Source organism: Struthio camelus, chromosome 13, assembly GCF_040807025.1.
Source record: "Struthio camelus isolate bStrCam1 chromosome 13, bStrCam1.hap1, whole genome shotgun sequence".
Classification (NCBI taxonomy): domain Eukaryota; kingdom Metazoa; phylum Chordata; class Aves; order Struthioniformes; family Struthionidae; genus Struthio; species Struthio camelus.
The window spans coordinates 1168531-1180368 of record NC_090954.1 but is presented as its reverse complement, the minus strand read 5'-3'; positions in this window follow the sequence as shown (position 1 = coordinate 1180368).

Genomic DNA, 11838 nt, shown 5'->3' with positions numbered 1-11838 from the left:
GCTGTAATAGAAAATTCATTTTGCTACTCTCTGTAACAGCAGAAATTTGCCTATGTGGAAATTTTTCTTCCTATACCAACTAATAAAGCTTTATCACTTTGTAACAGAAAAAGTCACATCTCAAGCTCTGATGATACCCACCATCAAAAAAGGAAACAAGGGGTTGAAATATGGCTGTTGGCATCTGGCCAGAATAGGTCCATTTTGCAGAGATACAAGTCTTTCAAAACAACTATTTTGCTTTGGCACAACACCACAGGATTGAAATATCTTTTATGAAACCCATAGCAATCATCCTGACTCACCAATTGTCTTGTATTTCAAACTTACTGACATTTTGTGACTCAAACCTTCCCTGTGAAAAGCAGGGGTTTTCACATACTACTAGAAGTGTTGTACAGCAGTTTCATCTGGCAATGCTGGGAAGAAGAGGCGGATTTTATACACAATCTTAGCAACAAAGAAAAAAGGAGGAGGTTGGAGTCAGCTAAAATGTTAACATGACAGTTCTCCTTCTGTTCCATGTTTGGAGAAAGCCTGAGCTATGGATTGCCAGAGGATAATGTCACTTTGAAATTTGTTTTGTTACTATAACCATATTGCACAAATCGGAGTTACAAAGTGGAGCTAGCGCTGAGGGGAGCAGAGCGGACAAACCGATGGCTTGCTTGGTCTCCCAGGGCACTCGCAGTTGGCAACATCCGAACTCAGTTGGGCAGGACTGACATATGAGGGGAGGAGGCTCAGTGCCCTGGGCGGCAAATATCACAGATATCTCAGATTAAAACATGATGGGCAACCTGCCCTTGCACGTTATCAGCACTGTCTCTCCTTAAAAGAAGCCGCAGGATTTTATAGGAAATGCTAGAGACACCTTCTGCTACCATCCTCCCAAAGCTGCATCACATCACTGGCAAAATGCATAAATGCATGTGAATCTCTGACAGGAATACCTAAACCATAATGAGGCCAAAGTCCACCATCAAAGCTAGATACAGAAACAAATATGTGGCTCCTTTCCTTCAGGCTACTGAAGTTGGATGCTATACAAATGTTTTCATGTCCCGAGGATGGTAATTTTCTCTATCTAGCATGTGTTGTGTGTGGCTCTAATACCCTGATAAAATGATTCCTGGTTTGAGAGCTATATCAGCTTTGCCAAGGAAATAATGAGGCATTCCAGATAATTATGCTTTAGTAGAGTTTAATCAAAGAAGCAGTGGACTGTACTAGCACCTGAGGCATCCTGCAGATACACTGATTTTCACTGTGAAGGCCACACGTGTGTGCTGTAGCAAGTAGTAAAACAAAAAGAGAGGACTGCGAATCCTGGCTGGAAGATGGTTGGGAAAAGCTTGATAAATCAATGTATAAATAGGCTATTTTATTTTTCAGAAATAAGTAAAGAATAGCTCTTATTCCTCTCCCACTTAGGCTTTTTTTCCATCTGAAGACATGTACCTTTTTGTTTGAAATACATGGTTCCCTGGTTGGTAGCTAGAGAAATACTCTCTAAATGATCAGGAGGGTTCAATGATTTTATTCACTGAAGTTGAAGTGCTTCAGCAATCTTTTAATATATTTCACAGCAGTAGCTCAGAGGGTAACCGGGACTGCTGATGTAAATTAGTACGTTTCTGGATGTCATATTTGATACAAATTATAATTCAGAGATAAGATTGTCAAGACCCTACAGCAAATCCCTCTTTCTCCATCAACCCATATTTTCTCTAGTATATAGAAAATTGTTTGCATTTATAGTGTGTTTGATGCTGTGTTTATGTGTATTTAACAGATCTGAAACATAATAATCCTAAAACTAGTTGGGGGGGGGGGGAGGGAAGCTTTGATCTAAGTACTGCAATCCCAAGTTTAATACCTGTTTTATTAATGTCATGTGTGGCCTCTATAAAAAGCCATTATGATATGTGGTGTGCAAACAGTTTGCTGTGTAAATTCATAGCTGCAGTTCAGCTATAGGGCTATTCTTTATATAAAGGTATACTTTACACAAAAGCATGAAAATAAGTAGATGACTCAAAACTCCTTAGCTAGGCTTAAAGACACTCCATTTATCTTTCCACTGTCTCTGAATGGGTGCTCAAAACTGCAGTGGAACAAAAGGGAGTCATAGGGTAAAAAGACCTGAAGTGACCACTGAAATAACTATAACAATAGGTATCTATTAAGCTTGGGTTTTCTTGTTTTATGCATTGACTATGTTTCCAATTTTGTAATCAAGAATTCACTTTTTGTTTTGTTAGATTACGCTTCCGTTATTTTTCACATGCAACATTTTTTGTTATCAAATGTGAGTCTGGGTGGGGTTGGCCACTCTGGCGTACTGCTGTTTCCCCAGAAACAACAAACGGCAATGATCTGCGACGGCAGCTTTTGGAAGGACTGCAACCTGAGCGTAGTCTAGGAAACTCACGAAATGGGGACGTCGGTTTGAGTAGTGGTATCACAAGGATTGTAGGAGGAAGAATCTTCTGGGCTGAGCATTTATTGGGGAACCTCTGTCAAAGAACCAACTACAGAAAGGCAGCGCATGACTTTGACACTAACTTCTAAAGGAAAAGCTATTCATCACCTTTCTTTCCTACTATATGTAGTTGGATGGAGCTTACAATATCATGGTTATTTTAAAAACTTAGTAAAAATACAGATAGATCACGTGTAAATAACTTTTACTGGTTGTATTCATTAGCCTTAAGGGCGATCACAATGCTGACGTGTATTCAGGTCTACATACGGACTGAAAGACTAGGGCATTGCCAAATCCGGAGTTTTGTGGACACAGAAAAAGTCTCTGCTCTGAGGAACTTACAAAAGAGCCAGCAAAGAAAACTCAACATAATTTATTTCTCCCTCAAAAAGGCTGATGTATTATAATGGGAACTCTTATCAGAACAAAGCTGTTTTGACTGTATTTTCAACTGGAAAGTGTTTCTCAACTATTAGATTCGGAGAAACTAAGCGATATGGTCGGTGCTTGCCTGAATCACACGAGGGACTTGAATACAGGCTTCCTACCACTGCAATGAACTCCACATTACCAGGCAATAAACTGTTCTAGAGATTGTCTCTACTCCTCCCCTTTTCCCATATATTTGAAAAGTCTTGGGTTTTGCACTGTAGAATAGAGGGAACAAAATAAAGCTAAAAGCCTTCTGTAGGTGGCTAGGCAGTTTCCCACCTATCCAAATTACAATCTAAACAGAAAAACTCAAACTCAGGTTTCCACAACCCTAATTTTCAAAGAAGAAAAATTAATCTCCATCCCTGTTTCCAGGAATTAGCAGCTTCTGAATGTTGCAGCATTGCAACTACATGACCAGTTGTGTTTTCTACTGAAACAGTCTTAGAGACAAGCTAATTGCCTCCAGTAGCTGACTAACAAATAGACTGGAAAATCTCCTTTCCGTAAAGCAAGACAGATTAAAACTAATGACTTATTAAAAGAAATGATTGATATTTAGGTATTTGGTATATTCATTAAGTAACTTCAAAGGTCACCCTTTGAAACATTGGCAAATAAAATGCAGGAAGAAAATCTTGTTACACTCTATGTAGCATACCAATAAGAAGAAATTTAAACAATAGTAGTCTTTCATTTAACAAGAACAAACAGAAAGATTTGTGTTTCTCTTATCTCTAATCCCTACTTCTCTCTCCAGAGGTTTGGTCCAATTAGTTATTTCATATTAATCATGGTTTGTGCTGTTGATTTCTTCCTATAGCAGCTTTACCCTTTCAGCTATGTGTCAAAGCAAATAAAATGCAAATACTGCTAGTTGCTGTACCCTAGCAAGGACTGCAGGTTCACTACTGAGGAAGACCAAGTTACTTTCCATTTTCCCAAGCAGCCTGCACGTGGGGAGCTCTCTTTCTACATTTACAGGCGTAAATCTGCCCAGAAGGCTGATCTCTATTTGGCAAAAATGGCTGGAGTCAGTGCAAATCTCCAGCCATTTTTCAACTGTGGATTTTCAGATTCTATAGCTTTAGGGATTGTTTTTCTTATTTTAACATTTGATGGCTTATCAAATGCCAATGAAATGTGTGATTTATATAACCATTTTATAGGTACAGGGGGAGAGGCTACAATGACGTTAGGTAAAATTATGAATGGCAGATTAAGGGTGAATAGGGAACAACTAGTCACATGTAGTACAGGAACATAAAATTAATTTACCTAGCAGCAGTTTTGAAACAAGCAAAAGGAAGTACATATAATTACATTTTGGAACTCATTGCCATAGAACGCTTTGAAAAGCACAAAATATAAATGAGTTTAAAAAACAAGCAGGCAAATTCCTGGCAGAAGGTGCATCAACGGACGTTAAATGCGAAGATGTTGATAAAGTTATGGAAGCTGGGTAAGAATACTGCTTTATTCTCATACTCTTCTGCTGTTGTTCCCTAAAGGCCATACTCTTGAGTAACGACACCAGGAGAGATGGACCTTTGGTCTGCACTTACACGCATCAAGCCCCATGGCTTTGAAACATTTCAGGTTATATAATCTGAAATTATAGAAAAAAGTTCCCGGAGTCATTTATAATCTCTTCCAATGTGCAGTTTGATCTTGACTGCCTAACTGGAAGCAACAGAGATCATGTTAAAGCAAAAACACAGGCCCAAACCATCCAGATGATACAGCTGCACAAATTCCCAAGTAGATGACGTTTGTGCTCTGCCTCAAAGTTGCATCACGTGTGTAAATCTCTGTTACTGCATTCCAGGTGTACCATTACCCACAGGGCAGCTACAACCATCACGTGCCCAAAGCAACCACACTTGCTGCAGACAATTTGTTGGGCACACGGAAGTCTTTGTTTTGACTCTATTCAATGTGGACAGTAATTTGTGTGTAACTTGCTTGTATACTAACCCACTGTATATTTATGAAAACATACACTATCAAAAGGGTCACCTTTCACTGTTGCAGCAAATAATGTCTATCTAAATACCTGCTCAGGCTTTTAAGTTATGCCTTAACATTTATTAGTGACAAACATTCTTTTTACCTCCTTTTGATTTTAACTCCTCAACATTAATTTGATTCAATTTTACCTTATTTCAGTTGGAGCTCAATTCTATGGCAAATAGGAAAGGCTTCAGATCATAAACATCTCAATAGCCAAAGCACGTTGTTTATTCCTAAGGACTGATAAACCAACACTGAAAGTCAAAGGCAATAAAAAATGTCCAGTTAGTCCTTAACTTAGCCATTTTACCCTACTGACAAGAGTACATGTTAACTCACTGCATCCTTAACCTCTTTAATCTTGACATTGAGGCATTCACTTGCATTCCACATTATCAGCAATGGATAGGCAGGTCTTCTTGAAATTTTGTATCAGCGAGTATATCAGTGTCTGCAGAAGACCAGGCTTAGGAAATCCTTAGCTATTGTTTTCATTTTATTGCCATGTCTTTTAGCTTAGTCTAAGGAAAAGTCCATTCATAAGTCAGAGTCAAGAACAGTGCAAAAGCATGTGAAGTTGGTGGTGAAACTGTAAAATCCTCAGAGCACGCTATACTGAGTAGGATGCTGCACTACAGCTCAAGAGGGTGCCCAATACTCTTTTTCAGGTATGCCAAAAGCTTTAGAGGGACTAGGAATCATCTGCTGAGTTTTGCTATGCCAGGTGTAGAGCCTTTTACATTTGCTAGATAAAAAGCAAGCTTGGTGGAAGTTAATTTCCTGCCATAGTCCCATGCCCCAAGTGGTGATAAAGGAGTCTAACACAGGCTTGCAACCAGCATCACTCGAGGAGGGAAATTAAATCTTTGGCCTTCATTTGGCAAATTAGGCTCATTAACTTCTATTTTTTTCCAAAAAGCAAAAATGAAAAACACAACAGGATACCACATAACCTATAGCATGAGAACCTCCAGAGGAAGGAGCAAAGAAATGTGTCCTCTTGATACCTCTTTGAAGTCCAGACCTTTATCTAGTTTTCCGGTCAGAAAGGATTTCTAGAAAGATGAAAATTCCTCAGATATCACTTTTATTATCACCAGTTCTCACACACTGGGGAAAAGAAAGAAGTAAAAGAGGAAATAAGAAAACGAAGTATCCACCGACACTCTGTCAATGATAAAGAAAGACAGAATAATCTAGCACCTGCTGGGTTTCTCCACCACTTTGCTGGCCTACGCTGTACGTATGACCGATGGCCCATTCCTCCAAACTAGCATCCCCACTACTTCTGCTCAACCACAGCCCTCCTCAGTGCCTGGGAGAACACAGGCAGCAAAAGTCTGTGCAGCAGCCGACTCCCCATGGTTTGCTGCTAGGTACTGTACAGCCACTTCATGGCAGGCAGATACAACACAGGATAGAGACTTAAGGTATTGAGCATCCTTCCTGGGACTGCCAATCCGTTTTCCTGTCAGAAGGTGATGACACATCTTCTAAACTTCTGTAAGGCATGGAGATGTGCAGATAAGGAATGCTGCTTCATAAAAATCTCTTAATTACTATTCTTCTATCCTGAAAATGTCACACAAATGTCACTTTTCAATAAAATAGTTACTTCCATCTAGGGATCGGATCACCTCTGTTCTTCAAGGTGAGCATAATAATGTTGCTTCTCGCTGCTGAGATTGCACTGCTGGCACTCAGTCACAGTAAAAAGATCCGTAAAGAAAACAGGGTTGGGTTTTTTGTCTCTCCTAGATCACATTTTGTGTTTAATACATTTGACTTCTCTTCAGATGAAGTGATACGCATATCTCTTGAAAGGGCTGAACTGCCTTACATCTCCACTTACGTCTTTCAGAAAGCCTGTTTGATAAACATATGCTGTTCTCGCTGGATACCAAGCACTCTGCCACCTGAACTCTTATTGATTGGAGTATTTAGAGAATGCTGTATTCTGTCATCTTCCAATATAGGGTTTAAAATATGAGGTGAGACAGCGTTCCCTGTCAAAGCGCACTTAGTTATATTGACTTTGTCAGTCGCACTTAGAAGAGAACAACAGATCCAATTTCATTAAGGAGACTTAAAAAAGCACCAACAAGCCATAATTTGTCCAGTATTCACCTTTTCTACTAAGATAGTTAAATATCCCAAACCAAAAACAATTATTTAACCAAAGGTATGCCTGAGGTATATATTGTATTGGCATTATTATAGTAAGCGCTTTCAAATGAGGACAGCAGAAGGAATTGAGAGGACTGACCTGCAAAGATAAATTACTCTTTGGAGGACCTATACTTGTCATTAGGAAATAACTGCTTTAAAACTTTCTGCTGCTCTCTTATCTGCTAATCACAGTAATCTGAAATGTAACCTGAGTCCCAAAATCCTCAAAGGTATTCTTAGGTGCCTGACTCCTCTTACCTGCCCCAGTCCTATTAATACTAAGGGGACTTGGGCACCTGATACTCTTGTGGATACAGGTTTGGACTTCTCTGAAATTACTGGAGATATAGGCCTCTCCACTTCAAGGAACAGGAAACTATTTCTCCAGTGATGTAAGCCAACATTCATTTTCCCTTGTATCTGTTCTTCGTTTGACTACTCAGTTAAGGAAACCATACTGCCCTCTATTAGTTTTTTAAAGAAGGAAAATATTACCAGGTAAAAGATTTATGTTTTCACTTATACTGAATTTTATTTTGTTTCATTCAGCTGCTGTTAATAAGTCTGCATATATATAACACCAAAAATGGATAATGTACTACAAATACATCCAGCTAACTCCCCATGGAGTCATATGAATGACATTTTTTTCCCCTGTATCTTCACCTAAAACTGTAAATTTGATTCTTACAGCTTGGATGTGGAACAAAAAAACATGTCTTAGTCACAGAGGCTAGTTCTAACGCAGAACCCAAGCGAAAAAGCTGGTCTGTGAGAAAGTAATGTAGCTGAGTGATTCTGCTTTATCTCAGTTAGACTTCAGTGATGTGGTTTTATTAAATAAAATAAAAAATACAGCAAACAAGGGTGACATCAATAACTTACACCTGTTTGAGGGGGCAACAGGATTAAGATATCTCCCATAATCTTTTTTCACCAAGATTAATCTTAACATCCGCCATTTCTAGGCTTTTCGCACTGGAGATTATATTTACTGTGCTTTTACCTTACAATGTTTAAGACTGTCTCTAAAACAGTGGATAGTTTGTAATTAATTGGAATTTTTATTATCTCCAGTAATTATTTAAAATTATGTTTTGTTTCTTTCAAACAAAAAAATTGTCATGAGGATTAAATAAACACCATCTTGATAAAAAGTCTGTGTATATGCTGTTCTGTGTTTCGTTTACAAGCCTATAGCTACTTCTGATAACAAGCAAAGATGAAGTACTAGAAGTTGGAGAACATTAATCGAAACATGTGGTGCCACAAAGCAGGACCAAAATGGCAAGATCGAGACTACTGTTTCGTTTCAAGGCACAAGAACAAACCAAAAACCAAAAAAAAAAAAAAAGCTTTGACATATCTTCCCCCCTCTCCCCCCATTCCCTCCTCTTCATCAGTTTTTTCTCTCTCTGAAGTGTCAGAGCTTTTTTCCTGGCTAAACTCCTTGACTTCCTTTCACCTTGTTCCTATTTATTTCTAAGCAGTTTAGGGTGCAGTTAGAAGAAGAGGCATTCTTCTATAGAGATGAGAGAGTCATCTGAAGTAAATACATACTTGCTCTCTTGAGCTCTTTAATTATCCAGAGTTGGATGTTGTTAAATTTTACTTTACTACTTGTGTGATGAACACTGCCAAAGTGTATTTCATTGTCTACCCAATATTTTTGAAATTTCTGAATGAGCTGCATCCTTTACCAGTCAGTAACTGCGATGTAAAGCTGCGAGTGCCGCCTGCCACCCAGGGCTCCTTTGGCTGCTGCACTGGGACGCGCCGGGTGGTGGGCAAGGACGCACCTCCGGGCTCGGGGAGAGGTCCCCAGGCGTCGCCCGGCGGGGGCTGCGGCAGCGCTCCTGCTGCGTCGCCGCTGTCACCACTGCGATTGCTGCTGCGGGGCACCCTGGGGCCCAGCCAGGCACCAGGACTCGGCGGGCAGGTGCCCTGCACGGGCACCGTCAGAAACCGAGACAGGAGATGCTTCTGCTCTCCGCATTTATGACATGGAAATTCTACAGGCAAGTGGAGGGAAATCAAAAATGCTATCTGAGTATTAATAAGATTTTAGTTAAAATTTGAAAAATATCCAGTGACTTTTGAGGCATGCTAATTGTTTACTATCTAACTTAGAATATGCCAAATCAACCTGATTTTCAGAAACACTCGAGACTTGCTTTATTTTGTATGCATATTATATCACTTACTTGACATTCAAATACAGATACATTTAATAATGCTGGTGACACCAGAAAAATTTAGACCTTTGACTTTTATAAACAGAAACATCTGTGTGAAGGTATGAAGAAAACAAACAAAAAAATATTGCAAATGTGAAATTGAATTTACATTTTTATACGAAAAAGCATTCATAAATAACATTTGGTATTATTCTCTGTGTTACTTATGCAATAAAAATGAATAAGAATAACAACATTTTAAAGAAAAGCTATCTAAAGATATAAAAAAGCTTTGGGAATATAAATGAATTATATCTTATAACATCCCCTAAAGTCAGAATTATTATCCCAGCTTTTAAAATAAGAGTTTAAAGCTTCTTCGAATTCCACAGTAAGTCTAGGCACAGTCAAAAAAAGAGTAGGGACCAACTACATTTCATTATAGCATAAAATCATCTTTCTTCTCTAGCATAGCCCGATGCTTCACAGAGTTAAAAAGTGAAACTCAGAACAATATATGACGCAGAGTAAATTTCTTGTAAGGCGTCATATACGTAAGGATATGATTCCTGGTAAATGTTGCCTAAATGTTGTCTACCTTATTAAACAGTCCTAGAATATGTACAAGGGAGCATTACCCTTTTGGCATGTTAAAACATATTTTATTGCTTTTGGGATAATCAGGCCATAACAGAGCTGTCTTTTTGCTTTCACCTCCCAGCAATGAGCACGCTTTAATGGCTTCAACTACAGATCCCCTCATTGAGAAAATTGCTGCTCTTCACAGTTGTGATTCCCAGCTAAAAGAACCGCATTTCCTGGGAGCAACTGAATGAGCTGATCCAAGCAGTTTTAATAACCTCATGCAAGTAGGTACCAAAGGAGGTCAAACCTAACAACTTTATTAAGTTTCTGCCTCAAAGAATGGAGCAAACGTATCACCACTTTTACCAGCCTATGGCACTTCCGCAGCTTTGAACTCCTAAATAATTTTGGAGCTATGTATAGTACGGGAGAAGACGCATTTTATCAGATAGAGATTTATGACTGTCCCGTCTTCTGCAGCTCCCAGTGCTTTAGACTATTCAGAAAGTTCTAAAGGAGTGGAAATCAGGTCACTAATAGGAATATTTTTTCAAAAATTTATGGCCCCTTTTTTCAAAACCACATATAAAAAGAAAAGCCTAGTTGCCAAATAATCAGTTAGCTGATCTTCAAAGTGATGCTTATGGAAGTGCAATCAGTACAATACAAACCACATTTTATACAAAGGAAATGGAGCATGTGAGAGTATAGTATGAAAAACAGTATGTCATCACCAGTTTAGAAATGGGCATTTATCAGTACAAATGCTGAGAAATTCAAGTTACAAGTGTCTCTTCCTGATGTGAAGAAGACACAAGTATTTGTTTTAAATACATTTGGTAGAGCCTGGACATTCACACAAATTAGTAACAGAAGGCACAGAGACCTTGGCTTGGTGTCCAATCAAAGTCATCACAAATCAAATACTGCCAATGGTTTTATTTTTCCTTACGGAAATACCTGAATGGTTCACAATTCAGTCTTCTGCAATAAAGAGGCATCTGCAATGTACAAGATTTCTACAATATCGTTGACTTTCTTATCTATTTAAAAGCTACATGCAAAAAGATCTCCCTGGTAGATTTCTTGCAACATCTAACACTACAGTTCCTTGGTGAAAATTCACTTTACCCTGGAGTCTGCAGACATTACTGTAATGCAGCAGCATTATACTAAAACACTACAGCGCATTGTTGGTCTGCATAGGGAATTTAATATTTTTCCCTGTCCTGAGATGACCTGTCCTGTCTGCTTTTATTTTTAGATTAATAAAAGCAAGCCCCTGAATGCTTTGACATCAGTAAGCCATGATTAATAGATTGTTTAGACCTCATTATTAGCAAATGCTTGCACCAAAAGACAGCACTTCTATGGCAAGAAAAGAAGTTCAGCAACAAAATCCCTATCCCGCAACCTGAAGAAGGGACCATCCTGAGCGACCATCCATCTCAGGGCCAAGAATATGAGTAACAAGATGGACTTTGAACCAAGAACTGATTCTAAACAGCCTCAGGCTGCGTAGAAAAGAAGAGGTCCCATTACCAAGAGCTGCCTGTTGAAAACACTTTGCCCAGGCAGTCAGAGGTAGGGAGCATTGGTAAGATACTCATCAGATACTAGTGCACCAAGTGCACACTAGTGTACCTAAAGCTAAGGCCCGACTTCATGGATCTGTATTCATACATTGGGAAATGAGGTGACATAAAGATCATACTGTATGGCCTTGAATTACCCGCATGCCAGGTGCTGAATTTCCTTACTTATCCCTCTTCCTGCTCACAGATTTGCCTGTTGTACTTAGATCTTATTTACACTCATCTGCATCAACTGTTTGAACTTAATGTTTGAATGATTATTTGCATTCCACATATTTAAGTTCTGAATCCAAGACAAATAATGCTAATCAAATAATTGCTGTGAAGAGACAGAAACGTGCCTTGTATTAATGCTCTGAATCTGCATGTTTCTTACCAA